The 27,910-nt window shown below is 39.5% G+C and overlaps 1 protein-coding gene across 38 annotated transcripts in view; it reads left to right on the top strand.

Moving 5' to 3' along the window:
* PTPRD (protein tyrosine phosphatase receptor type D) overlaps positions 1-27,910 on the top strand; it is a 1,703,394-nt gene that overhangs the window by 53,935 nt on the left and 1,621,549 nt on the right. For 36 of the 38 annotated variants that reach the window (XM_048850700.2, XM_048850703.2, XM_048850701.2 and 33 more), the window contains exon 3: positions 27,746-27,814. The exons of the other annotated variants lie outside the window; for them this stretch is intronic. The gene's annotated coding sequence lies outside the window, so the exon portion shown is untranslated. The remainder of the gene's footprint in view (positions 1-27,745; positions 27,815-27,910) is intronic. 38 annotated transcript variants of the gene reach the window in all.

Below are 27,910 nucleotides of genomic sequence, written 5' to 3'. Positions count from 1 at the left end.
AAGAATAAATATGGTACATAATCCTTAATAAAGGACTTCACCTTAGCAGCCTCCTGGTTTAGGAATCACATATACAATTTTGCATATTGTATGACATCACACATTCTGTATTATCAGCATAAAGTATACTGGTGGACTGAATTCAACCCTGTGCTATCCGGCTTGCACTCTACCAGGAGAACCAGGGCACTTAGGAGATAAACTGACTGCATCTCACAGGTAATTTCTGTTGAAAGGGCTGGCGTAAGCAATGTTGACAAAAGCACAATTTTGCTGGTATAAACTACAACAGGGAGCGTTTTGCCGGTCTAGTATAACAGTATAATTATACCAGCGAAGCCTTCCAAGTGCTTCTGAAAATCTGACCCCAGGAGCCTAACTTTTTAGGCACTTATTTTTGACAAATTATTCTCTTCTCAGGTTTGTGTAAGTGAGGAGTAATTCTATTGAAATTTGGTGTAAAAACTAGAGTAAGTGGAAGGAGAAACTGGGCTTCTAGTCCCACATCTGAATGTAACTCTCACTTGACAGTGCATTTCACATTCCTTTAGGCGACCAATCTGACCCAAATTTTGTCTTACAAATTGTGTAAAGAAAAAAGCAAAGGACTTTTATGTGGCAAAAAAACCCCAAACAAACAAACAAAAAAAAACCCAGTTGCCACCAATCATGTTACTGTAGTTTGATGGAAGAAAATGATGGCTATCAACTCCTTATGCTTTATTTAACAAGGCCATAAAAATTCCAACTATGTTGATTTGATCATTCTTTTGTTAGTGGAAAGCAAGATATATTTTCCCCCTTCCTATTAGCAGGATATATCCATGGAGTTTTAGGGTTTTTTTTATTATTATTATTAAATGGTATACACACAGTATGCATATCAGCTCACAAATAAATGAGTAGTATTGAAATAACATACAGCAGTAACTAGATAGGAGTTTTTCTAATGAATTAGCCATACATCCTGAAATATTTAGAATGCACAAATGGGTAAATAGATAATTAAAAAAAAGCTTTCCTATATAGACATTCAAGAATTCTCAAGATGAAGAAAACAGGAACCAGAATAGCCTTTGCTTTTTCCCCCCTCTCCCTCAAAGTTGATGTTCTGACTGAAATCCAGTATTCAACGTTAAAGGAGCAATCTGCAGCAGAGTGGATGAATTTGTGATAAATTGTCCCTTGAGGTTTATAAAACATATTCTCCATAAAATAAGCCACAATATGTTTCTCCCCATTAGTCAGTTTCTGACATTCAGGCTGCTGAAGCTTCTAGGCCAGTATTGGTATCTGCCATCCCAAAGCTGTAAACAACTCTTTGTTTATAGCAGCAGAGCTCATACATCCATTTCAAGGTTTTACAGCCATAAAAGGCTGACTGCCTACATAAACTGGAGTGGGCTGCAATATTGTTATTTTGTTTATTGCTCTTTTACTGCAGCGGTCAAATAGTTCCTTTGAGACTAGACACTGGTACTCTGCCATCTGTACAGTCAATGTTAGACAATTTGTGTCAGCTGAACCACTGTGACAAATATTTATAACGAGCATGCTAATTAAATAAAATGTTGCTGTATTAAATTGTGGAGGAAATATGGAAGATTAATAGCAAATTAAAAAGAACTTGTCATCTTTCTTCTAATGGATAATGATGTTAGCCCCTAGAGACATTTTGATTGTGTTAACACTTCCTCACATCTTTAAACCACACCATCAGTATTATTATTTTAGGTTGTTCTTTTGTTGAATCTGAGAAATTAAATATATTCATTATTGCTAATAGGGATGGGAGGCATCTGTTTAAACCCTCCATGATTATGGGTTCTAAGTTTAGAAATGAATTCTAGAATGTTGATCTTTGACTCTAGGAAAATACAAGTTCTTGGTTCCTGCATCTCTCTCTCTCTCTCTCTCTCTCTCTCATGTACGCGCACACACTTACTTTTGTTTTATTCCCCTACAAGCAGGGGAAGAAAAACTTCAAAACAAGGAGCTTTACTATTTGCTTTTGCTCCATTAGAAATACATGTTGGCTGTTTTTCTAAATTACCTTTCCCTTGAAAAACAATAGTTCAAATTAAGGAAAAAACTACTTTATGAAACCAAAAGTTTAGTGAAATTATTACAAATATTACAAAAAAGGCAAGAAAAAAAGCCATAGAAGTTTTCACAAAATCTCAAACGCTGCCAGTATTTATCATTAGTACAGATGTATTATAGCTAATGCATTGAACTTATAGGGACAGCCATGGCTTAATCCTGATGTCCTTTTGAAAACATAGTGTTAAACTCAGAGATAGTACTTGCATTTTCTGGTAAAAATGGCTTGCTGCTTTGAGCTCCACCTTAATGCAGAACTGATACAAAGCTTGAATTTTGTTGGGTGCATTAAAGGTCTTATTTTGCTAAAAGCCTTATGGGAGAATAACCAAATATTTTAATTTGCCACAAAAATATTGTAAACCGAAGAGCCCCCACCACCACAACAGCATGTGATCTTTTAAAGTCTAGGTAAAAGGGATGAATAATCTTGTGGTGGTTAATATAAAACTGAGTATCTTCTCACTTACACAGAGCTCAAAGGTGATACATAGGTATTGATAATAAATAATATTTGCTACATAGGAATATTAAAGAAAATGTGCTCCATGTATTTTACAGAAAAATATATTTTGAAAATTTTTGGGGGGAAGAGGAGGGTGGAGGCAAGGGAGTTTGTTTGCCTGGTCATTAGATCTGCCTCATAGCTTTTAATGATCTGGGTTGGATATAAAGAATAAAGGAATAGACATTTTTGGTTTTAAGAAAATGAGATGAACAATACTACCTTTATACTGCTAAGTGATGGGAGGAAAAATGGGGTGAAATAAAATGCTGTAATACAAATAAATAAATAAATAAATAAATAATAGTATGCTTGAGTTCCACACCAGGCAAAATCCATAAATAGGAATAAAGTGTTTGAAGGAACTCTGGATGAAAGGTACAGGCAATCTCAGAACATTTAAGCCTACCAGTCATTCAAGAAAGTGTTCCAGATTACTACAAACAAGAAAGAATAAAGTCTGTCAGGACATTTTTCTTTCCTAAGACTAGCTTTCCTGTGGGGGTTGTATCACGTGCTTCTATCCCTGGGAAGTCCTGAGATATGTGACTTTAAAGCCATCACACTTTATATGTAGAAAAGCCGTTAGAGCAGCCTTGAGGCAGTGTGATTTAGAGGCTAGGACTGGACGTCAAGACACCTGGTCTCTATTCCCAGGTCTGCCACTGTCTTGATGCATTACCTTGGGCAAGTCGCTGTTTGTGCCTCTGTTTCCTCTCCCATCCTGTTAATCTGTTTAGCTTGTAATGTATTTGGGGCAGGGATGGTCTGTCAGTGTGTCTGTAGAGTGCCTAGCTAAAGAGAGTTTTGATCTCCATTGGGATCTCTAGGCACTACTATCATGATGATTTCAACTTTTTAATAATTTTTGCAACCTTCTGAGGCCTGCATTGTTGGACTCAGGATAATTAAGTCACTTGGCTTTGTGGGTGGAGGGATTTAAAAAAAAAAGACTGTTTTTTCAACCGTAACATTTTGAAGTCTTTTCTTGTAAATAGTTGAATGTACATGTTTTATACTTGTGTGGCTTAAAGGTCTTATTGTTGCCAATTTGGGATGACCTTCAAAAATCACCCCTGGCTTTAACACTTGTGAGGGTGCAGCATCCCCATCTTGTGCCAAGAAAACCTTTATATTATACCATTCCATTATGTGTTCTCTGCATCCATTTTATAATGGACGTATTGCAGGGTAGGGTGTAAAATATACCTTTGGCAGGTTTGTGTGTGTGGTGCAGATGCTACCTTTCTCTGATGTAAAGATTCTAAGGTTGCCATTTGTATTAAAAGGGTTAAAGTCTGCCTTGTTGTCAGGAGGATGAATGACTTCATTATGACTGCAGTGCATGACTGAGAAAAGGAAGGGCTGAAGTGGGAACAGTCAAGAGAGTTGCTGAGCTAGGAGGATAAGTGCTGCTTGGGACAGCTGATTTGTCATTGATACCTAATATATCATGGCAAGCAGGAAATGTGCAAGCCTTCTGGAGAACCAAAGCAGAGAAAGCAGGTGTTGATGAAGTGAGTCCTGCTATTAGAGAACAGTGGTAAACTGCGGCAATTACTGCATGGTCCCTGAGAGGAGTTAAGGCAGTTCAATTGTAATGCCCCTCAGAGTGAGGAATTGTTAATAAATGTATTGTTTACAATGATGTGGGTTTCCTCAATATTAAATTTAGTAAGACCAGCAATGTTTTTTATCGCCTTTATACTTACAGAGAGATTTTGATGAAGTGTCTTCATTAGATTTCCTTAATTATTCATAATGCATCCTTAGAACAGGTGTTTGTCATTAGGAAGGGACCATTTAATAAAATAAATGGATCCTAAACCAGTTTTTCAAAATCTGGTATAATTTATGGACACAAATTTGTACACCAAAGACATTTTTAAAAGTCTAGAAATATAGTGCTTCTCTTTGAAAACCACTTCAGTTTCAGTCTTAGACTTCTGCCCTACTGCTATACAGGGCTTCAGTAATTTATTCTTATGTATTCACCCTTCATTATTTTAAGCATTAATTCTTATTATTTTTAACTGGGTCATCTTGTTCTACATCATATATTCTTTTAAACGATCCAAAAGACTGATTTCATGAACCTCATGTGACCTGAATCTTCCCTGTCTTGTAGCTTGTGTAATCATTTTACATCTGTGCAAAGTGGGCATAAAATGATACCATTTTGGTTTGGCAGTGTGTCACTCTCATTTTGAACAGATGCAAATGACTACACAGGGTGCAGTGCAATAGAGAAGCAGATCGTGGTATCGTTCATGCTTCCTTTCAACCTGAATTGAATTTAAGCTGTTTCTTCTGAATAATCTGGATAGGTCTCCCAGTTACTTTTCTGAAGTTTGTAATCTCTTCCAGCATTACAAAGAACATTAATCTTAGGTGGCGGTTTTTTAAAAGATGCTATTGCTACCAACACTGGTAGACTGCCCTTAGAATAACCCCTTTCCAAGCAAATTATCCCCCATTTTGAGTATGGGGAACATTGCTTTTATTAAACCTAAATAAAGATTTTTTTCAGATTTTCATTATGGTTACTACATACGGGAAAGCTTTGGACTTCCTGGGCACATTAACTCATCCACCTTGTCAATACAACATATCAAATATTTTAATTGTATTCATCTGTTCACTGGTGATTGCTCCAAAATTAGGACTGCCACTAAACCATTTTATTTTCCTCCATATTCATATGTACAATGCATCATTAATGTGCACAGTTAAGATTAGGAAATGTATTTGAGTACTTAAAGTACAATAGCTGGAATTTTGCAGTGAAGTGTTTTCTTGTATGAGTATTTGTCAGCATGTTTCATTTTCAGTTGCATAGTGTGCATGAAAGGTGTTAGTGAACAGGATAAGATGGTGGAGTCAGTTATTCAGCAGTTCACCCCTCACCGATATATTCATGCTATACTTGCCACATCTCCCGTTAATGAGAAACAATGAGAGTTCACGGATGCTCTAGTCATGACACCATCCTCCACCACTTGCCTCTTCCCACAGCGGAAATGCAACCCTCTTCTACCTTGTTACCTCCTCTCATTCCCCCATCTGTTCTCCCTCAGATATCTGGGGACCTGACAGATGGGGGGACCTCCCCACTGACCACCAAGAGTTTTGAAGCTGTAGCATTTGTAAGGTAGCAAATGAACAATTCTCGTATTGCTGACCATTTATTTTTTTATATATAATGTTGTATATTTTGAACACGGAACCCTTTTTCCTCTGTACCTTTATTACATTTTGTTTATATCAGATACTTTTTGTGTGTGTTCTTGCATTCACCCTTTCCTCTCAGCCTGCATCTTTAGCAGTTACTCACAGACAGCCTCTGTAGCACTGAACGGACACAAAGGAGCAAAGTTGGTCCACTGAAACATGCCATAGATTGGCATCATTTTTCATTGTCTAACTTCTTTTATGTTTTCTCTTGTAGAATGAGTAACCCTAGGTCCATGTTCACAATGCTTACAAATATGGACCTTCTCCCCAGAATGCACAACCACCTTGTGCTTGGTTCACTTGCCTTTATAACAATTCCAGGAGTGCATAAATTTCCCTTACATACCCTATTCCGGCCAATTCCATGGGTGAGATTCCATGCTGCATCTCTAAGAGCTTTCCCTCATATGAATAGAAGCTACACATAAATCTTTATGTGCCAATAGCTGCGTGCAAATAATGCATGCGGCTTTATATGCAGTGGTACATAAGGCTTTACCTATCAGCAACTGTTGGTGGGTAAATGTCCTTTTTATGGCAAATAATGGGTCAAAATTACTTTAAATCCAGTTTTTAAAAAATAAACCTACAAATTGCATTAGCTCTATTCAGGATACAAATCTCTACTACATTTAATATAGAGACATAGTGTTCTGAAAGGATCTAAGTTGATAATGGATGGTTGGACTGCAAAGGAAAAAATTCAGTCAGATCACAAATTTAGATACTTACTATTTAAAATTTATGAAGAGAAACCAAACAGAAACTACATAGAAAATGCAAAGGGTATAAAAACTAATGTATGAGGTTTCACACCAATTGGCCACCCTTTATCAGAGAAAAACAGGAATTTATGGCCCATTTTAAAACACAGCCCTAAGTATGGTGTTGCTACCAAATGCCACCATAAGGCATCTGTTCAGCTATTCTATTTCTGCCCCTCACCTCAAGAACTACTAGTGGTTTCTAGGACAGTCTGCTCCCTACACTGCAGTTAACAGAACAAAGTATAGAAGCCATCATATGATTTGAGATCCCCCTGATGTCAAGGGTAATTGGCTAGGTTTACCACACAGGGAGAGAACAAAGAGAGGAATTTGCCAAGGTGTCGGGACTTGGGCAGGGATTGCAGTTTCCCAGAACAGTTTTTAAAAAACAGAGACTTTTGGCTCTGTGTAATCCTATGTTTCTGAGGAGTATCAAATGACCCAGTTTGCATATTTGCAAATACAGCTTATGGGCCAAAACTAAATATTTGCACAACCATAGGCACCCAAAAGTAAGCACTTCAAAGCATAAGGGGGCAGTTTTTAGAATGTAAGTTTGGAAGCTGTGTCTGGAAAATGTGGCCAAACTTTTTGTCAGCTATCTAGAGTTACAAATTTTAGTTCCCTTTTGGGCTGTTCTGTAGAGTGCTGTGAAATTCACTTGCTTGTTTTGTGGCAGGGTTTTTTTCTCTCCTCTGAGCACTAGAAAAATCTGTGCTAATTTTAGATGGTTTAATAAGTCAAATGTGACTATTTGTAATCAATTAACTCAGGAGCAAACATTGGTTTCTTAATGGTACCTTGATCTGGTGTCAGTCACTTTCATGGACTAGAGGAGAATGTGAGTGAAGTGGTCATTAAAATTGATTTATCAGCATGACATATGACCACTAGGCCACTGACCTGCTATTTCAGAGAAGCCTCAAGTAAAACAAATTGTGTAAATGAAAGAAGTCATTTTTATAACTCCATTAAGCATCTCTTATACATTCTCCCTCTACCCCTCTAAACATACCATGCTTAGTACAATAGTTACATCTTGTTAAGGTTTACCAGTTAGAATTGTTGCATCCCTCGGGCTAGTGAGTGGCCTAGTAGGATGTAGCTTAGTTAACAGAATGTATGAATTATACCCTGTATTGAATTCTCAACTAGACTGTTTCCATCTATTCTGCAAGAAAGCTTTGTTCTGTAGAGACACTTGGCTTTATAGAATGGAATATGTTTGCCTCCAGTCATTTCATAACTGGTAAATTATATGAAAGATGAAAAATTGATAGCAAGCCACTGGTTACTAGCATTATTTAGTCTTGCTTTCTGAAGATCTGTCTTTTGCTTGTTTCCCAATTATACATGCATGGCATTTGGGAGTTTTACACTTGTTTGATTCACCAACTGATCAGCCTATTTTCTGAGAACAATAGTTGGCTGGCAGTCCAATTCTTAAAAAAATCAACCATGCTCAAATGAAATTCCTCATGTTACGCATATCTTTTGAATATTTTCTGTGTTTGCGCAAGTCATAAATACTCCATATATTCTACAATTTGATTTGCTTATAATGTAGCACTAAAACAATATTTTATAGTATATTACAATAACTAAACAATGATTAAATAAAAAAATCTATTCACAGTGTCTAAAAACTCTGATTAGTGATAAATGCTATTTTTATAGACCAAGAATGTTATCTGTGATTATAGCCTTTTTCACTGTTGTACTCCTGTACCTGAGGCTTTAATTTGGAGGGACCACTTTTCCTAGGAGTCTGACAGTAATTTGGTATTCTTGCTTACTTAGCCATGATGTCTTCTTAGTAAAGATTGACAGCTATGCTGAACAGTGCTGAGCTGTATAACATTTTTTGTGCTGTAATAGTTCGTGTTATGTAGCATTGCAGGATCCTTAGGATTTGCTACCTAAGTTAAATTTAAATCAAATTTAAACTCAAGGGAATAGTGGCCATCACGAGGGAATCGCTTTTGTCACATTACATTTGTAGGATGTAGTTGATGACCTCCTGAGGTCCCTTCCAACCCTGATACTCTATGATTCTGATATTCTATGAATGGTAGCAGACTTAGATAAAACCAGGAAAAAATGTGACATCCAGGTTTTTATTCTTTTCTGTTCTCCCATGTACTCCACTGATCTTCAGGAACTTGCCCTCACCTTTCTTCCCCCGATCACATTGTTTTTACTTTGGATAAACACTTCTAAACCTTCTCCAGGAAACTAAGTCTCATCATGGAAGTCAGGGTGAGAAAAAATTCTATCTACAATTTAGCTTTCTTGTGCGGATTTAGGTGTGGGAGGGATTTTGTGGCTTCAAAATGCAGAAAAGAGTTTATTTACTTTTTGTCTAATATAAATGTACATAAAATATTGTATTAATAGTTTTTACATCTTTAATGTTTGGTTGAAATGACTGGGAATGGTCAATCCACTTTGTAACATCCAGAATTTTTCTTTTTAATTCAATGAATATTCACTTATATACAGTAGAACAGTTAAACCACAATATGTTGTAATATTTTGCAGTTATAATAGCTTTAAGTGAAAAGTATTTTATAGTAAGCAAATATGTGATAAGCATTTAAGCTCTGTTCTTGTCATTTTTTGTTTCATTTCACTTCCCTCACCCCTTTTTGTTTTGTTTTGCTTCAATTTACATAAATATTTTCCTTGTTTGGATATGTATTTTTGTAAGATTCTGTACTGAGACTTTTCTAAAAGTAAAAAAGAGGAAAGAGATTTTAAGGTGATTGGACTCAGCATGTTGTAAGGACTTCTCTCTCCTCTTTCTCCTTCATTGTCGTCATTTGTGGAGAAACAATGATTGCTAAGTCTTCTTAGATGAAGCTCCCAAGTTCCCTCTCTGTGTACAGACAATAAACATCTTTCAGGATTGGTTAGTATTGTTGCCACTCAGATTTTCATGCTCCATTTTAATAGTTCCCTTTGCTATATGTGATGCTGCATTATGATGATTGACTATTTTCTAGACTGCAAAAGCAAAAAAAGGGGGTGGGCTGGGAAGGCAGCTAAGCAAAATCTGATTTTACTAGAGTTTAAACTTAGTTTGAATTCTTCAGAATAAAGGCATGTACTGTACTAATATAACACATAGTTAATAAGTATGAGAAAATCAGATTTTGCAGATTATTACATTCCACAGAACTAAAGAAGACTAAATTGAGATTACTAAGAAGCTAAAAGTGAATTGTACTATAGCATTGAAACTCAATTGGTTAATCTAAACTATACATTATGCATGTAGCAGGGCAACAATTGCTATACTTCTGTTAACAGATGGCATGGCCCTTCTTTCAGCTAATCTTTTAATGTGCTGCCATTAGTAAAACCTGGCTATAAAGTAATAGAGTTACGATAGTAGCCAGCATATATTACTTGCTGGTTCTTCAATTATATCTTTGTATATTTTGAACTCTATTAATTGCATAACACATTTACACTGAATATTAATGCTCTTAAAGTAGCAGTTATCAGGACAAAATTAGGGCTTGTCCATATGGTGGGATAATGCAGTCTACAGGAGTGTGATTTCTAAAGTTCCCTAACGTGTTATACATTAATTGGTCTATGTATGCACTCCTGGTGCACTTTAACATAGTGCTGTTTGAAACAGTATGATAAAGATCATATGAGAACTGTTTGTGTACATTAGCAGGGTCTATATGGGCCAATTTATGCACAATAGGACTCTTGTTGTTGTTCACAAAAATAGACACTAAAATATTATTATATGACTATTTTAAGCCCAAATTTTAGAGAAAATTATTAGGCCAAACTTCCACACATTTTAGTGAGAATTTTACCGAAGTGACAATGCCAAATAATTCTGTTTTTCAACAGAGAAATCTGCACAAGCACTAAGCAAAAGTGTTTGGTGTAGATGTAAAGGAGAAGTGTACAAATAGTAAATTATTCCTCTCCTGAAACCTGTGGAACCCCAATCTGCAAGTTTGAGGTTTTGCATTGCAGTGGCAGGGAGATACAAGATAATGGAGGGTCTGGAGCCAGTGAAAGATATACCTGCAGCATGATACTCCTCCAGACCCTCAGGGATTTACAATGCAAAATAATACTGACTTTCCCAGCATTACCTTGCTCTGAACCACCCCACAAAAGGAGAATTGAGCTGTATGTAAGCAGGTTTCTCAGACATCATGCTCTTGAGGGGAACAGTCTTCCTCCTCATCATTGTCCTCCATTCCAAGGAGCAGACTATGGTCCAGCTGTGTCTGTAATAACCTTTTCCTAACACATCCCTGACTGTTCTCCTGTTGGCGATCGATGGTGTTTAGGAGTTTATTGGCCCTTCCACAACCTTTTTTCCTGAGGAGAGCATAATTGTGGTCTCAGGACCACAGAATATGGAGCCTGACTTTAAAATACTGAAAAAGTATATTTAATTTAATATATATCTAATCTCTCTACTTTCTTTAAAAGGGTTTAGGTTAATACTGTAGTCATGCCAACTGCTTTCTTTTTATTTTTGCCGGTAGGTTTGTGCATCTGTTAACATTAATTCCATTAGTCTTTATGGTCATGAGTCAGGATCCTGGCTCTGGAATGCTGCTTTGTGTTTTGTTGGAATGGTCTTCTCAGTATGCTGCTAATATGAAAATAGAAGTCCTTTTTGTGGTGCACAAATTATTACATTAGATTAATAAAGCATGTAAATAAATGTTGATCTCTGGTCTCACAATCTCATCAAACACCCACAAATATATATGTATTTATGCATTTATTTCCTGACAAGACAGAGTAGAAAGATGACAAGATAAGATCCTCAGCAAAAATCTTAGGTTTATTTTCATATATTGCACAGCTTCTCTACCAAAAATTAAAAGTAAGGTGTCTTATTTATCTATTTCTCAGAGAATAAATAATGTTAAGAGTAAAGCATTTTGTCAGGAACCAGGGAACTTTAATCAAAAGGTAGCTTCAATATTTCTTTTAAAAGTACATACATGGTGTTTTACAGTGCTGTTCAGAATCAAAACCAAAGGTTTTCTTTCATATTCCTTATCCTGCCTTGTGGAACTGTTTGGTTCATTTCTTTCTTTTTATTGGATTATTTGGCTTGGAGCAGAACCTAAAAGCATTTGCAATATTCTTTTTATTAAAGACAGGCTGCTTATGATTATGTAGGTATTAATTTCCAATAATATTTGATAACAGTGTATACACACTTTTCATTGTATTTCAAATGTGTTCATATTGCCTTGGACAATTTCAATTTTTAATCATCCACAATCTCCTTTAATATAGTAATGCTTGCCTAATATTTGGCTCTTTCCAAAGTTAGACAGCCTCAGAGTTTTCTCATTGATTTGAACAAGTTCAGGCCACTTATCAGTGTTGCAGAAACCTAAACACTCCTTCATGTTGCTGTGCAATAGGAATTAAACAGTTTTAGCAAATGTCAGCAGACGCTTTTGGTTAGATTTTACAAATTGCATACAGCCCTGGTTAAGGTGTCATGTGGTGCCTCTTGGCCCCTGGGGAAGAGCATGGGAAGGAATCCTCCTTGGAATGGAGGGACAGTGTGCCTGCCGCTGCTCCACCCTTTTTTAAGGAGCAAGGGGTGGAGCAGCCTACTCAGTCCTGAGCACTGCTTCCTCGTCCCATCTCTCCACTCCACCTGTGCTCACCAGAGCTGAGGGACTGCAATTGCAGCTGGCCATCATGTGGACCTCAACAGGTGGGGGGAGGGGTGTGTGGAGGAAAGGCACCTTGCATGCTTCCTGCTCCATCCCTACACAACTGCATAGAAACCACAGTCAGGCTTGTTGTTTATAAAGCACCACAAGTACTACACAGTACTTGACAAACACCTATAAAATAAAGTCCCTTCCCTGAGGAGTTTGTAATCTAAGATTGACAAATTCAACATAGCAACTAACAGTACAGATGCCAAAGAGTGAAGACATTAAATTGCTGGGTTTCTGGACCTCCTTTGTCATGTGTGGTGTTTCCTGAATAAACAGTAGGCCTCCCGCTCCCCCCTCTTTTATAGAAACAAAATATCATTTCACTGGGAGAAGCATTGATCACATGTATGTTTATGATCAGTAACATTAGAAAAGAGATGCTCAAACCAAGCCTCAATTTGGTTATAGCTATCCCTATGGAATTCTATTTATAAAAATGTAAGGAGTATGTTTAATTTTGCTTAAATCGAACAGATTATGTAAACGTATTGAAAGCAAGTTAAAAGCATAAATCACAGATGTCAGTTTGAAGGAAAGTTTGTTACCAGAGAAATCTACAGCTCCCAAATCCCAATGTGTTAATTATAAGGTAGCATCTGGTATACAAATGTATGCTAAAATAAGAAATGTTCAGATTAAAACAGGGCATTCTTAAGTGGGTTTGGTGTCTTAGACCTGCAGTCGTCACAGGGAAACTTAGTCATATGGTAGGTAAGTGCCTGTGATTTAACAGTCTGATGTTGCAACTTTTTTGTTTGTTTGTTTGGTTTTTAGGGTGATTTTTAAAAAAAGAATGAAGGGTGGGAAAGGATTTGGAGATGGGTTAGTCACATACAGGAGAATGTAGCTCTGGAGCACTATTTCTTCCTTCTTTAAACATGAACTTAAATTTGATATCCACGTTATCCAGCAGACTGAAGAGGAGAATTCATAAACCTGGTGACAAGCAGCCACATGAAATGGCTCCACTTTTTCCTCTGATCCTCACACTGAGCCTATATGTTTCATTGTTGTTGTATGAAAAGTTTACGTAAACAAACAACACTTCTGTAAAAAGCTTGAGTGGATCTCTCCTGAAAGAGAAAAAAATCAATTTATAATTGCCAGGATAAAGACATGCTTTTTGAAGTCTGGCATGTGGTTTACACTGTCTCAGTTTATTCAAGAGGAATAGCTGTTTCACCTCGAGACTTTTTGACTGTTATCAGCGAAGGTATAGAGTGTACCATGGCTCTGAATACAGTGCCCTGATTCATCTTTTCTGCTATTCACAGCCACCCATTGTGTCAAATCCTACCTACTTCTTGACCCTCCTAACTCTTTCCTCTTTGCCTTCTGTCTTACCAAACCAGGACACTGTCCTTAGCTTTAACCAGTCTGGCAAACAAAAGTGATACCAGGCAGCCCAATCCCAGGTGGAAAAAAATGTGTCTCACAGATTGGCCAGAGAATAATAAGAGCAACTTGTGTCAGGCAAATGGATTTTCCAAATCTGGGATGGGTAAAGCTGAGATACTCAACTCATGGTTGTAGTTTTCCTGCTACTGAACTGCAACTTTCAGACACAGAAGCTGCAGCTTCCTCTCACTTGCTATTCTTTCTGTTCTCTCCCAGTGTCTCATTTTTGTCTTGAGAAGAAACAGGATTGGACTTTTACCAACAAAACCTAGAATTCACAAATGACTGAAGAAATAGAGGGTTAGTTTGGCAAGATTATTCCCTAAAGTCACAGCACCAGCTTGTCAGTTTACCCCAGTTTGCCAATGCTCACCAGCTGAAGATCTCACCCACTAAATTTTCAAAGTCCTGGACTGAAATAATCTCCAAATAGAAGTACAGGATTAAAAACTGTAAGGTTCCCTCTGTGGAATTCCCTGTAAATTCTTCTGTACTAAGTAGGAGTTTAAGCTCTGACTCTCTCCTGAGATTTGGAGCCTCAGAACTGGCATCAGGGCCCACTAGTTCCTCCAGTTTGCTGACAATATGACTTTCCTGAAGAGAGTATGGTGAAAGGGTGAGTAGAATCTAAGGCTGTGTTAACTTTACTACAGATTTCACATGAGATTGATATGTGTATGTGGAGAGGCGGGAATCTACCAGTCACACTAGCAGTCACCAGTGCTGCAGATGCCTCTCCATAGGGACTGGAAGAGGGGGGTTATAATGCTAGAGGCAGCTGATTCTCCACCCTGCACTCTGTCCTTCCATCAACCTAGTCATGACAAGGCCTATAAGCAGATAGCTCCATAGGGGCCTGCAGAAGAACTGCTGGTTAGCTTCTATTGCAAAATATGGGGGGAAAGTGTATATCAGTTTTGTCATAAATACAAAGGGAAGGGTAAACCCCTTTGAAATCCCTCCTGGCCAGGGGAAAACTCCTCTCACCTGGTTTGGGTCTGTGGTCACCTATGCAAATTGGTGAGGCTTTTTATCCAACATTTCCCAGGAAACAGGGGGGTGCAAGTGTTGGGAGGATTGTTCTTAAGATCCAAGGGTCTGCGTCTGTAGTCACCTAGGCAAATTGGTGAGGCTTTTTACCAAACCTTGTCCAGGAAGTGGGGTGCAAGGTTTTGGGAAGCATTTTGTGGGGAAAGACGTTTCCAAACAGCTCTTCCCCAGTAACCAGTATTTGTTTGGTGGTGGTAGCGACCAATCCAAAGACAAAGGGTGGAATGTTTTGTGCCTTTGGGAAGTTTTGACCTAAGCTGGTAAAGATAAGCTTAGGAGGTTTTTCATGCAGGTCCCCACATCTGTACCCTAGAGTTCAGAGTGGGGGAGGAACCTTGACAAGTTTGGATGAGAAAATGTTCGTGGTCCAACTGTCCAAACCTTTTCTAAGAAGGTTTAGATATATATAGTAGGGCTGTGGATTAATCCTAGTTAATTCAAGCAATTAACCCAAAAAATTAACTGTAATTAAAAAACGTAATCGTGATTAATCACACTGTTAAACAATACCAACTGAATACAATAAAATACCAATTGAAATGTATTAAATACTTTTGGATGTTTTTCTACATTTTCATATATATTGATTTCTATTACAACACAGAATACAAAGTGTATAGTGCTCACTTTACATTATTATTTTTGATTACAAATATTTGCACTGTAAAAATGATAAAAGAAATAGTATTTTTCAGTTCACTTCATACAAGTACTATAGTGCAATCTCTTTATCATGAAAGTGTAACTTACAAATGTAGATTTTTTTTTTGTTATATAACTGCTTTCAACAAAACACTGTAAAACTTTAGAACCTACAGGTCTACTTAGACCTATTTCTTGTTCAGCCAATCGCTAAGACAAATGAGTTTGTTTACATTTACAGGAGATGCTGTTGCCTGCTTCTTATTTACAATGTCATCTGAAAGTGTGAACACACGTTTGCATGACACTTTTGTAGCCGGTGTTGCAAGGTATTACATGCCAGATATGCTAAACATTCATATGCCCCTTCATGCTTTGATCATCATTCCAGAGGACATACCTCCATGCTGATAATGCTCGTTAAAAAAAGTAATGCATTAATTAAATTTGTGACTGAACCCCTTGGCGGAGAATTGTATGTCTCTTGTTCTGTTTTACCCACATTCTGCCATATATTTCATGTTATAGCAGTCTTGGATGATGACCTAGCAGAGTGGTGGGCAACCACACGCGGCCCATCAGGGTAATCCATTGGCAGGCTGCGAGATAGTATTTACATTGACCATCCGCAGGCACGGCTGCCCACAGGTCCGTAGTGCCTGCGGATGGTCAATGTGAACACTGTCTCGTGGCCCACCAGTGCATTATCCTGCTGGGCCACAGGTTGCCAATCACTGACCCAGCAGATGTTCGTTTTAAGAACATTTTCACAGCAGATTTGACAAAACGCAAAGAAGGTATCAATGTGAGTTTTCTAAGGATAGCTACAGCACTCAACCCAAGGTTTAAGAATCTGAAGTGCCTTCCAAAACTTGAGAGGGACGAGGTTTGGAGCATGCTTTCAGATGTCTTAAAAGAGCAACACTCGGATGCGGAAACTACAGAACCCGAACCACAAAAAAAAAGAAAATCAACTTTCTGCTGGTGGCATCTGACTCAGAGGATGAAAATGAACATGCGTCAGTCTGCTCTGCTTTGGATCATTATAGAGCAGAACCTGTCATCAGCATGGACACATGTCCTCTGGAATGGTGGCTTAAGCATGATGGGACCTATGAACCTTTAGTGCATTTGGCATGTAAATATCTTGTGACACCGGCTACAAGGGTGCCACACGAATGCCTGTTCCCACTTTCAGGTAACGTTGTAAATAAGAAGTGGGCAGCATTATCTTCTGCAAATTATAACCAAACTTGTTTGTCTGAGCGATTGGCTGAAGTAGGACTGAGTGGACTTGTAGGCTCTAAAGTTTTACATTGTTTGTTTTATTTTTGAATGAAATTATTTTTTGTACATAATTCTAAATTTGTAAGTTCAACTTTCATGATAGACACATTACAGTACTTGTATGAGGTGAATTGAAATATACTATTTCTTTTGTTTTTTTACAGTGCAAATATTTGTAATAAAAAATAAATATAAAGTGAGCACTATACACTTTGTATTCTGTGTTGTAACTGAAATAAATATATTTGAAAATGTCGAAAACATCCAAAAATATTTAAATAAATTATATTCTATTATTGTTTAACAGTGTGATTAATCACAATTAATTTTTTAATCGCTTTTCAGCCCTAATATATAGCTGTTAGCACTCTTTCGATGCAAGCATCTGTCCATGGTGTCTGTGGGGTTTCTTGGATGGGCTTAGCATTGTACTTTATAGCAGGCTATTTTCACAAAGAGCTCTCTCTGATCACATTGATTGTTTCCTAATGGAAGCTAAATTTCTCTGAAATGGTTGGATCCTCTCTTTCTTCTCTCCAGAAGAACAAGTTCAGTATATCTTTTGGGGTTTTGTGACCATCAAGGCTGATTTGGTAATAACTAGAATTTCTCACCAAAGAGGCCACTAAGTTGGCAGCTCTGTCATGTAGACCACCACCTCTGGTATTCAATAAGTGGAAAGAAGTCTTTCAAAATAAATAAGTATTTTAAATAAACTTAATCCGTGTTCTGTCACAGCTCATAATTCATTCTTCCACTACTCTTTATGTGACACAGAATCTCTTTGCCATTCTCCTAATATTGGTTGAAGCGGTAGACACTAAAATACTACCGTGAGAGAGAACTTATCTACTCACTAATGTATTCTGTAGGAGAGAACCAGATAAACACCAAAACATATCAAACTAGTCTGGGTCAGTGTATCAGACCTTGTGCATTCATGTCTGCCTGGCAGAGGTCACCTACATGAATGGCGTGTCCCTTGCCTAGTAGAATTAGAGCTTGTAATGACCCAGTCATTATGTATTCATTAGAAAAGCTAGAGTGAAGGTCACCATGAGAATCTGAACTCAGAACTGTGGCCTTCTGTGTGTTTAAAAATTCAGACTTAAGGAGTTTGTTTTATTTTGTTGGTGGCACTGAATATTTTGATTCAGATGTGGTTAATCCATTTATGTACTTTTAGTACACTCATTTTACAGTATTTGTACATGGGATGAGATGATCTCCCAGATGAGAAATATTTGATACCTTATCCAGAAAAGTACAGAAATCAGTTTTCTGAATAGTAATAGCATTTTGTACTAGCACATTATAGCACCTTTTAGCCAAAGGTCTCAAAAGACTTTAAAATATTGTGTTTCTTTTCTTTACAGGTAGGGCAGTTTGTAGTCTAGCGATTACTTAATTTGTAGTCTAGCGATTACTTAATTTGTTCAAGGGAACATAATAAATTTAGTGGCAGAGTCAAGAGCTAAAACCCATTTCTCCAGTCTACCAGTCCATTGCTCAAACCACTAGAGATGTTGCTTTCTATTCGCTTACGAGTATTAGTCTGTAATACAAGGGAAACAGCTATAAAGAGGAATGAGTGTCTGTTGATCAGGTACGTGCTTTGAATAAGAAGTGAATCGTGCATCAGATATGTTAAAAATTAAATTTTGGCAACCATAAATACATTCAATTTATTGCTGTTTGACAGCTGGTTTACTTTACTTTCCCGATGGTCATTTTATCAGGTGTTCGCTAAGCACTAAGTGCTGTTCATTCCCAGAGCAGCGGTACATGCTGATACTTTTGAGAGACAGAACGCACAGTTTTGTATGACTAGTCCCGAAGCAAGAAGGAGGGATTGAAAGCCATAAGTTTATGAAGGACAGCAGATCAGGAGACTTAGAAAGCAGGGGATGATGGTATGTGCAGTACAGACAATCATTGTGTCTTCTCTATTACTTTAAGCAGTAAGTGTATCACATACCTGAGGCTTGTTCAACCATAGAATCCTAGAATATCAGGGTTGGAAGGAACCTCAGGAGGTCATCTAGTCCAACTCCTTGCTCAAAGCAGGACCAATCACAAACTAAATCATCCCAATCAGGACTTTGTCAAGCCTGACCTTTAAAACCTCAAAGGAAGGAGATTCCACCACCTCCCTAGGTAACCCATTCCAGTGCTTCACCACCTAGTGAAATAGTGTTTCTGAATATCCAACCTAAACCTCCCCCACTGCAACTTGAGACCATTACTCCTTGTTCTGTCATCTGGTATCACTGAGAACAGACTAGATCCATCCTCTTTGGAACCCCCTTTCAGGTAGTTGAAAGCAGCTATTAAATCCCCCCTCATTCTTCTCTTCTGCAGGATAAATAATCCCAGTTCCCTCAGCCTCTCCTCATAAATCATGTGGTCCAGCCCCCAAATCATTTTTGTTGCCCTTCGCTGGACTCTTTCCAATTTTTCCACATCCTTCTTGTAGTGTGGTGCCCAAAACTGGACACAGTACTCCAGATGAAGCCTCACCAATGCTGAATAGAGGGGAATGATCACGTTCCTCGATCTGCTAGCAATGTTTCTACTTATACATCCCAAAATGCCATTGGCCTTCTTGGCAACAAGGGCACACTGTTGACTCATATCCAGCTTCTCGTTCACTGTAACCCCTAGGTCCTTTTCTGCAGAACTGCTGCCCAGCCGCTCGGTCCATAGTCTGTAGCAGAGCATGCTATTCTTCCGTCCTAAGTGCAGGACTCTGCACTTGTCCTTGTTGAACCTCATCAGATTTCTTTTGGCCCAATCCTCTAATTTGTCTATGGCCCTCTGTATTCTATCCCTACCCTCCAATGTATCTACCTCTCTTCCCAGTTTAGTGTCACCTGTATACTTGCTGAGGGTCAAATCCACGCCATCCTCCAGATCATTAATCAAGAGATTGAACAAAGCCGGCCCCAGGACCTACCCTTGGGGCACTCCGCTTGATACCAGCTGCCAACTAGACATGGAGTCATTGATCATTACCCATTGAGCCTGAAAATCTAGCCAGCTTTCTATCCACCTTATAGTCCATTCATCCAGCCCATGCTTCTTTAACTTGCTGGCAAGAATACTGTGGGAGACTGTATAAAAAGCTTTGCTAAAGTCAAGGAATAACACGTCCACTGCTTTCCCCTCATCCACAGAGCCAGCTATCTCATTGTAGAAGGCAATTAGGTTAGCCATGCATGACTTGCCCTTGGTGTATCCATGCTGACTGTTCCTGATCACTTTCCTCTCCTCTAAGTGCTTCAAAATCGATTCTTTCAGGATTTGCTCCATGATTTTTTCCAGGGATTGAGGTGAGGCTGACTGGTCTGTAGTTTCCCAGATCCTCCTTCTTCCCCTTTTTAAAGATGGGCACTACATTAGCCTTTTTCCAGTCATCCGGGACCTGCCCCGATCGCCATGAGTTTTCAAAGATAATGGCCAATGGCTCTGCAATCACATCAGCCAACTCTTTTAGCACCCTCGGATGCAGTGCATCTGGCCCCATGGACTTGTGCTCGTCCAGCTTTTTCAAATAGTCCTGAACCACTTCTTTCTCTACGGAGGGCTGGTCACCTCCTCCCCATACGGTGTTGCCCAGTGCAGTAGTCCGGGAGCTGGTCTTGTTCGTGAAGCCTGAGGCAAAAAAAGCATTGAGTACTTTAGCTTTTTCCACATCCTCTGTCACTAGGTTGCCTCCCCCATTCAGTAAAGGGCCCACACTTTCTCTGACAGGTATGTTAGCAACAAGAAGGTGGTCAGAGAAAGTGTGGGCCCTTTACTGAATGGGGGAGGCAACCTAGTGACAGAGAATGTGGGAAAAGCTAATGTACTCAATGCCTGTTACTCTTAACATCCCTTGCTAGCTGCAACTCCAATTGTGATTTGGCCTTCCTGATTTCACTCCTGTATGCCTGAGCAATATTTTTGTACTCCTCCCTGGTCATTTCTCCAAGCTTCCACTTCTTGTAAGCTTCTTTTTTGTGTTTAAGATCAGCAAGGATTTCACTGTTAAGCCAAGCTGGTTGCCTGCCATATTTACTATTCTCTCTACACATCGGGATGGTTTGTTCCTGCAATCTCAATAAGGATTCTTTAAAATACAGCCCGCTTTCCTGGACTCCTTGCCACCTGGTGTTATTCTCCCAGGGGTTCCCGTCCATCAGTTCCCTGAGGGAGTCAGTCTGCATTTCTGAAGTCCAGGGTCCATATTCTGCTGCTCTCCTTTCTTCCTTTTGTCAGGATCCTGAACTTGACCATCTCATGGTCCCTGCCTCACAGGTTCCCATCTACTTTTGCTTCCCCTATTAATTCTTCTCTGTTTGTTTGTGAGCAGCAGGTCAAGAAGAGCTCTGCACCTAGTTGGTTCCTCCAGCACTTGCAGCAGGAAATTGTCCCCTGCGCTTTCCAAAAACTTTGTGGATTGTCTAAACTAATAGAAAGGTGGATTCTGGTTTTAGATGTATAGGTGTACAAGTTAAGTTGGACAGTGACCTAGAGCAACAGTTGATGCAAGGGCAACCTGCAGCCACTTAGAGTAAATGGGTTTCAGTATATATTTTTTCCAAATGAAATGGTATTAATTTTTAAATGTTGTTAACAGAATGAAATGCAAGTATAATAAAATTACAACACATGCATACAAATACTTATGGTCACCTTAATTTGTCCCCCTAGTTACTCTAGAGGGAATTCTGCACCAAAAAATTAAAAATTATGCCCATAATATTTTACAGTTATGCAAATTTTATTTGGCAATAAATGTGGCTCCAGAGTGGCAATGGGGAGCACAGACCACTGGCTGCATTGAGATAGGAGATCACCCTGAAGCCCCCCATCTTTCCTGGTACAGGGACTCGGCAGTGAGTCTGCACCTGACCCTGACACAGTACAAGGGCTGGGCCTGCCCCAGAAACACCCCAGGGCCATGCCCCTCTGTACCAGGTGTGGGTGGGCAGGCTCAGCCCAGCAGGATCCAAGTGTGGAGGGGCTTAATGAGGGGGGATCCAGGTGTAAGGTGAGAGGTTTCTGTGAGGAGCAACCTGGGTGTGGCTCAGTGGGAGATCTAGATGCACAGGGGCTCATTGTGGATTTCCGGGTGCGGAGGCAATGGCACTCTGCAGGGATCCAGGTGATGGTGATTGGGCTCAGCGGAGGGGTCTGGGTGTGGGGATCTGGGGTTCGGCAGGGAGCTTTGGGTGTTGGGGACTCAGTGCGAGGTTTCAGTGCTGGGGGAGTGGTGCTTGATGGGGTGGGGTTCCAGGCACAGCTGGTTGGGGATCAGTGGGGTGGGGATCTGGGTGTGGGGGGCTCATCAGAGAGGTCCAGTTGTATGTGGAGTAGGGCTTGTCAGGGTGCAGGTTCGATGGGCCTGCTTAATGGGGGAGCCCCACCTGCTGCCACCGAGGGGACACTCCCACATTCCCTTCCCCCTGCCCTCTTCCAGCCCTCATTTCCCCCAACCCTCCTTACCAAGCCCCACCGTAGGCACTCACTGTTGCACAAACAACAGGAAGGCTCCCAACACACAGAAGGGGAGCATGACTGGCACTGGGACCCAGGAGCTGGCGTTCAGAAGCAGAGTCCGGGGAGCTGGGATGCAGCCTCCTTCAGCTGGGCAACTCTGTGCTTGCAGAAGGGGGGCAGTGACACATAGCCCCATGTGCCCCCCATGCCTTGCCTCTGCTTGGAAGGGGGAATCCTCCCCCCCCACCCCCCAACTGTGCCCATGGTCATTTCCCCCTCAGACGACTTCCCTTTGCTTCCCTGCTGTTTTCGGCAGGGAAGCACAGAAATTCTTCAGGGGGGCTGTTTTCTGTGGGTGTGCAGTCATGCAGAACCCCCCCCCAGCGCATTTATGATAGTCTATATTTACATGATCAGATGCTATTTTTCCACAAGACCCCTTTTCTCATTTAGTGCACAGAACAAAAAGCGCTCACTTAGTAAGCAGCTATTCCATATTTTGCTTTATGCTCATTGTTCAATGTGTGCTCCCATGCCTTATTTACTGCACACTATTCAAACCCTCCTCTGAAGACAGAATTATTGATTTCCACATTGGCATTTCAATGGCATTCATCACTAATATATTTGAGTGCTTCACAAACTGTAATTAAATTTTAATTTTTACACCACCAGTGTGAGATGAGCTATTATCCCCATTTTACAAGGGGAACAAGAGGGTTTAAGGTCAAAAGTATCTACTACTTTTGGATGACCAATCTGAGATGAGTATGGAGCATTATACTGCCCTTTATATGTTCAAAGCACTGCTCCCATTGACTTCAGTTGGAGCTGTGAGTGCTCAGCACTTCTGTAAACCAGCCCCAGGGTTTCAAACCAGGCCCACAGAAAATGGGGAAGACACAATTAGTTACTGTGTATGAAAAGGTTGGTTTAAGTGAGTCATCAGGTATCACATAAGAACTCTGCTGTGGCAGGGATAAAATTGAACTTTCCAGGGCAGCATTAAACTGCCTTAACCATAGACCCTCCTTTCTCTCCCTGAAGTTCCCTGCCTCATTCACTACATACTTTCCAACTTCTTCACCCAATGAAACTGATACCAGCCTCATACACTACAAAATTTAATTCAGTTTTGGAAGATGGTTTGTTTGTATAACAGGAGCATCCCTTCTGGGATGTTCACTATGAACAGTTCCCTTTATGCAGGACCTAAATGGGGACTGAGCTCTCTTGAAAATTGGATTGATGTACAGTTTTAAAATGTGTACATTTCCTGTAAGCCAAGTTCACCGAGCCATTAGTTCTTTTTCAGTGGGAGTCTTGCACTTGGAATGGAGGACAGAACTTAGTTCATGTATTTTCATCCCTTATGCTTGTTTGATGCTTTGACAGAGGTAACTTTAACTCTATTTAAATTCTAGTTCACACCAGATTTCTGGTTACTCAATTTTAGAATGATGACCCATCTCTTATTAAAAGCATGTCCCTTATAGGAAAAGTTGTGTGCCCATAAAATGGGTTTGTTCATACGCTGCATGAAGAATGAGAAGGCAGAATTATAGCACCATCAAAAGCCAAACAGAGAGCTTTTTGCCTGCCTTAATGGTTGACCAGGTGGAGTTTAAAAATCACAACAGATGTTTACTTTCTGCATGGGTGAAAAGAAAGAGGATAACCTTGATGCTGTGTTCAGTATTACCTCTCCCGTCCCTCAGTCAAACTGGACTCATGTTCTGCTTTTTTAAAATGTGATTTCTTTTGAACCACGATATCTGCTGTGTTTGTGCACAGAGTCACTATGCACTACTGGTATCCTATCCTTTGATTTGTAGACGGATACCTGTGCTACATAAAACTACAATTTCCTTCTGTTATAGTACATATCCTCCACAGTTACACCTTTGTGCCTTGTGGTAAATATTCTTCCAGTTAATAACTAAAAACGTAGTCTGTCTTTGCACTCATCAAGAAACCACTTACGTTCACCCCATCGTTTTACTTTCTAATGACGTTATCTCTAAATCATGAAAGAGAACATCTTCTATGTATTATTTTTAAATCTGTCTGCTTATCCACTGATCTGTCTGATATTTATTTAATCTTCTCTTTTATTGAGGAATTTTACTTTTTAAAAAGCAATTACATCATGCTATATTAAATGTGTTTGATGCAAAGTGCTAATCATCTGCAGATTCTGTTGTTTTTCCACAAACTAGAAATTGTTTTTTAGTTTGTCTAGAAGATGTTCATCAGATTTACATTTTCTTTCTCATTACAGAACTTTAAAATGAGCCACACTTCACAGCTCAAAGTGTGGAAGATGTCATTAAACTAGCTGTCTAATCAAGAAGGTGTAAAAAATTTAATTAAACTAATGGCATGCTGACTTAATTATTCTAAAATATATTAAAACACATGCTGTACGTGTGCTTACACTCTTATAATTCACATAAGATGATTTTATTTACTTCTTTTACTTAAGTGAGTTTCCTTCATAGGATGGCATTAATGGTGTATGCATTGTTATGGTGTACTATATATGGTCTCATATATGATTAAATATTCACATATAAGTAATAACTACATGAAAACACTCTGGTCGGACGACAAAAAGCTTTATTTTTTTTTTCAAGTGCTACATGATTTAGCTTCACTACTCTCATAAAAGTCTATGCTTTTGAGCTCACCAAAGTAAGACGATATTGTTCAGGAGTCTGGTAATTGTACATGGAACCTTTTACCTGTAGGTCATGAGTTCAAACCTAAAACAGGTCATTAGTGATCTACAGCTCTTACCACTCTACAGTTGTATATGCGAGGACATTAAGTTGCTTCTGTCCAGTTATTAGAGGACAGCTGCCCATAAAAAAACAAAACAACAACAAAAAATCACACCCCTATCTGGCTTGCTTGCTGGTATTCTCTGCAGAATTGAAGCGGCAAAGAGACCAAACTACCATACCTTCTCAGTAAGTATCCCCACTCCCTCCAAATGATGGTTGAGGAATATTGAGGGGACATTGCTCAGAAGTTTCCAGTGGAACTGCTTGTGCTGTTTCTGATCTATCTTTGCATTTCTAATGCATCCATGAGTGTCCTGTTTAGTCACCAGATACTTGTATAACATTTGCATTGAATTCTGTCTGAGATGAGACCTGCCTTCTCCTCATATTCCTTGTTTGAGCTGATAGAAACCAGGAGTACATTGTGGGAACCTGATGTGGCTTCATTATTTGCTAAAGGCCTGCACAGAGAGATGAGCCTTGTGTTATTCCCTAAAGGAGACAAGGAGTAGGCCCTTCCTGATCTCTGGTGACAGAGAATTGCCCAACTAAGATCTTCCCCTGCCTATAACCTTTGGTCTCTGAGAGCTGTGGTCCACGGACTGTTATCAATTTAATCATAGCTTATGAGATGGGGCATAGAAGAGATGGATCCTAGCGCATTAAAAGATTTTAAAGATCAAAAACAGTATTCTGAAGCAAATCCACAGCTGAACAGTAAGCCAGTATATGTTGCTAAACACTAGTGAAATGTGCTTTTTGGGGGGCTGTCCCACTTACGAGGGGATAACCAAGCTTCATCCTCCATGTGATGTGTGCTGTACTTGGAAATGCTGCTGTAGTACATTTGCAATAATGTATTCTGGAGGTGCAGAATGCATGGATCATATAGTCCAAGAAGAAATGATTACTGTAACAATGGAAGACTGACAAAGTGCTTCAAGCAAAAGTTGCTGTGCAGGAGCAGCGGTAAATCAAACAGAACCCCAAAACTGCGTAATTACATTGTTAGAGGGCGAAGCAGTAGCTCTTGCCAGTTCGCAAAAATAAATAAATAAATAACTGAATAATTCTCCTTCCCACCAATCTTACCCAGCTTTAGCTTGATCCATCCATCTTCTTTCTAGGCTTCAATTTAGTTTTGGCATTGGCATGTTTAGGATACAGCATTATCCAGCACTGTAAGAAGAGGAGACATAGAGATGTTTGTCACTGGTGTGCGTGTGACATTGTAGTCCATGTTGTCACTCAATCTTCCCTGACAGTATTACATAGATCTTTAATAAGAACAGTGACAGGGACTCCACAGGTGATAGGACTTGGGACGAACTAAACATGCCTAGCACGCCATTCTGTCAGAGAGGCACAAGTGAAGCCAGATTACTGTGATTTAGTCCACCATCTCCATGACCTCTTAGGCTGATGATCAGTATCTTATGATTGACTGTGTCAAAAGCCGCAATGATTGTTCTGAGGAGAAATACCAAACCTCAGTTTCTAGTGTTGTCCGTGTGTCACTTTCCATGAGCAGGAAATTCTGGGGTTTGGGGGGGTATTTTGTTTTTGGGGTTTTGTGTTTGTTGGGTTTTTTTGTTTTGAGAGAGAGAGATATAGTGCAATTTCACCTCTCCATGGCAAAACAAGGGAAATAACAGGTACTGACAAGTATTTTATAACATGCCATCTTATAGGTAATGGATGGAAAAATATGTTTACTCACGTAGTGTATGTTTATTTTTTTTTTCTGTTTCCCTAAACATTCCTGGTCTAAATTTTCCTAAGTGACTAGTGATTTGGGATACCTCAATTTTTGGATGCCCAACTTGAAACACTTAAATGAGATGGGAATATCAGCACTTTGTGAAACATCAAGCCCCTCTAAAGTGTCTTAAATTGATTTCCCCAAAACTGAGAGAGACAGAATTATGAGTCTGTTTTGAAAATTTTGGTTGAGTGTACTCCAAGAGTACCTCAAAGGCTCAAACACCAAAGGCAATTAAAAGAACCCCAAATTTTAGTTTTTTAAACAAATCTCATTTTTGAAGGCAAATATATCATTTGGGGTTCCTGACTAATGTTTTTGAACAATTGGGGTTGGCAAATACCGGGCAGGATTTTTCAATGTGTAATTATCAAGAGAGAGATTTTTCCTGTCATCCTGGATCAGGGTACGGAATGTCCCCACCATAGTAACGTCATCCTGCGTACTCCCTGGGCCCACAGAGAGCTCACAACAGGTCAAAAGATGTCTGTGAGAGCCAGATTTCGGGCTGGAGGCAGTGCAGATTGTGCCTGCAAAAAAACCAGCTGAATGCCCTCTCACCCCTCCCCAGCACACACCCCTTCACCATGCAGAACTTCTCCTTAATACTTCAAGGGGAGACCACGGACAAGAATGGGAGTCCTTGACAGTATGGTTCCAGGGCCATGCTGCCAGGTTGCTTAAGCTGTTTGCGTTTTTTTGAGGGACAGTATGCATTCTCCCCAGCCCTGACTCTGGCCCTCACACTTTGGACAGCTACAGCCAACCAGCACTTGCAGACTTCACCTAGAGGGTTTTAAACATGGGGATTCTGTGCATTAATTAGGACTCTAAGCAGTAATTAATAGATCAGTGACAATGTGCTAAATCTCCCACAAAGCTCTGAGTTTAAAATAGGCACACTGCCACCCAGTATGTTTTTACATTCTTACACCGAGTTTCGGTACAATGTACTATCATGTCGCTTTTTTCCCTTCTTCTTTCAGAGTGGGTCCTCTGTTCTGGATTTTCCGTTTCTCTGTAATTGACAAGTAATGAGTGACCGAATATGACCGGTACGTTCTTCTCTCTTCTTTTATTCTGGTTAGAAACATAACTAGTCAAAATATGATTATTTTCTTTGTTTGAAATTCAGGCATATGAACCAAATA

The sequence above is a fragment of the Caretta caretta genome, chromosome 5 (genome assembly GCF_965140235.1).
Source record: "Caretta caretta isolate rCarCar2 chromosome 5, rCarCar1.hap1, whole genome shotgun sequence".
Classification (NCBI taxonomy): domain Eukaryota; kingdom Metazoa; phylum Chordata; order Testudines; family Cheloniidae; genus Caretta; species Caretta caretta.
Note: the sequence above shows the minus strand (reverse complement) of the source record. Positions and strands in the feature narration are given on the sequence as shown.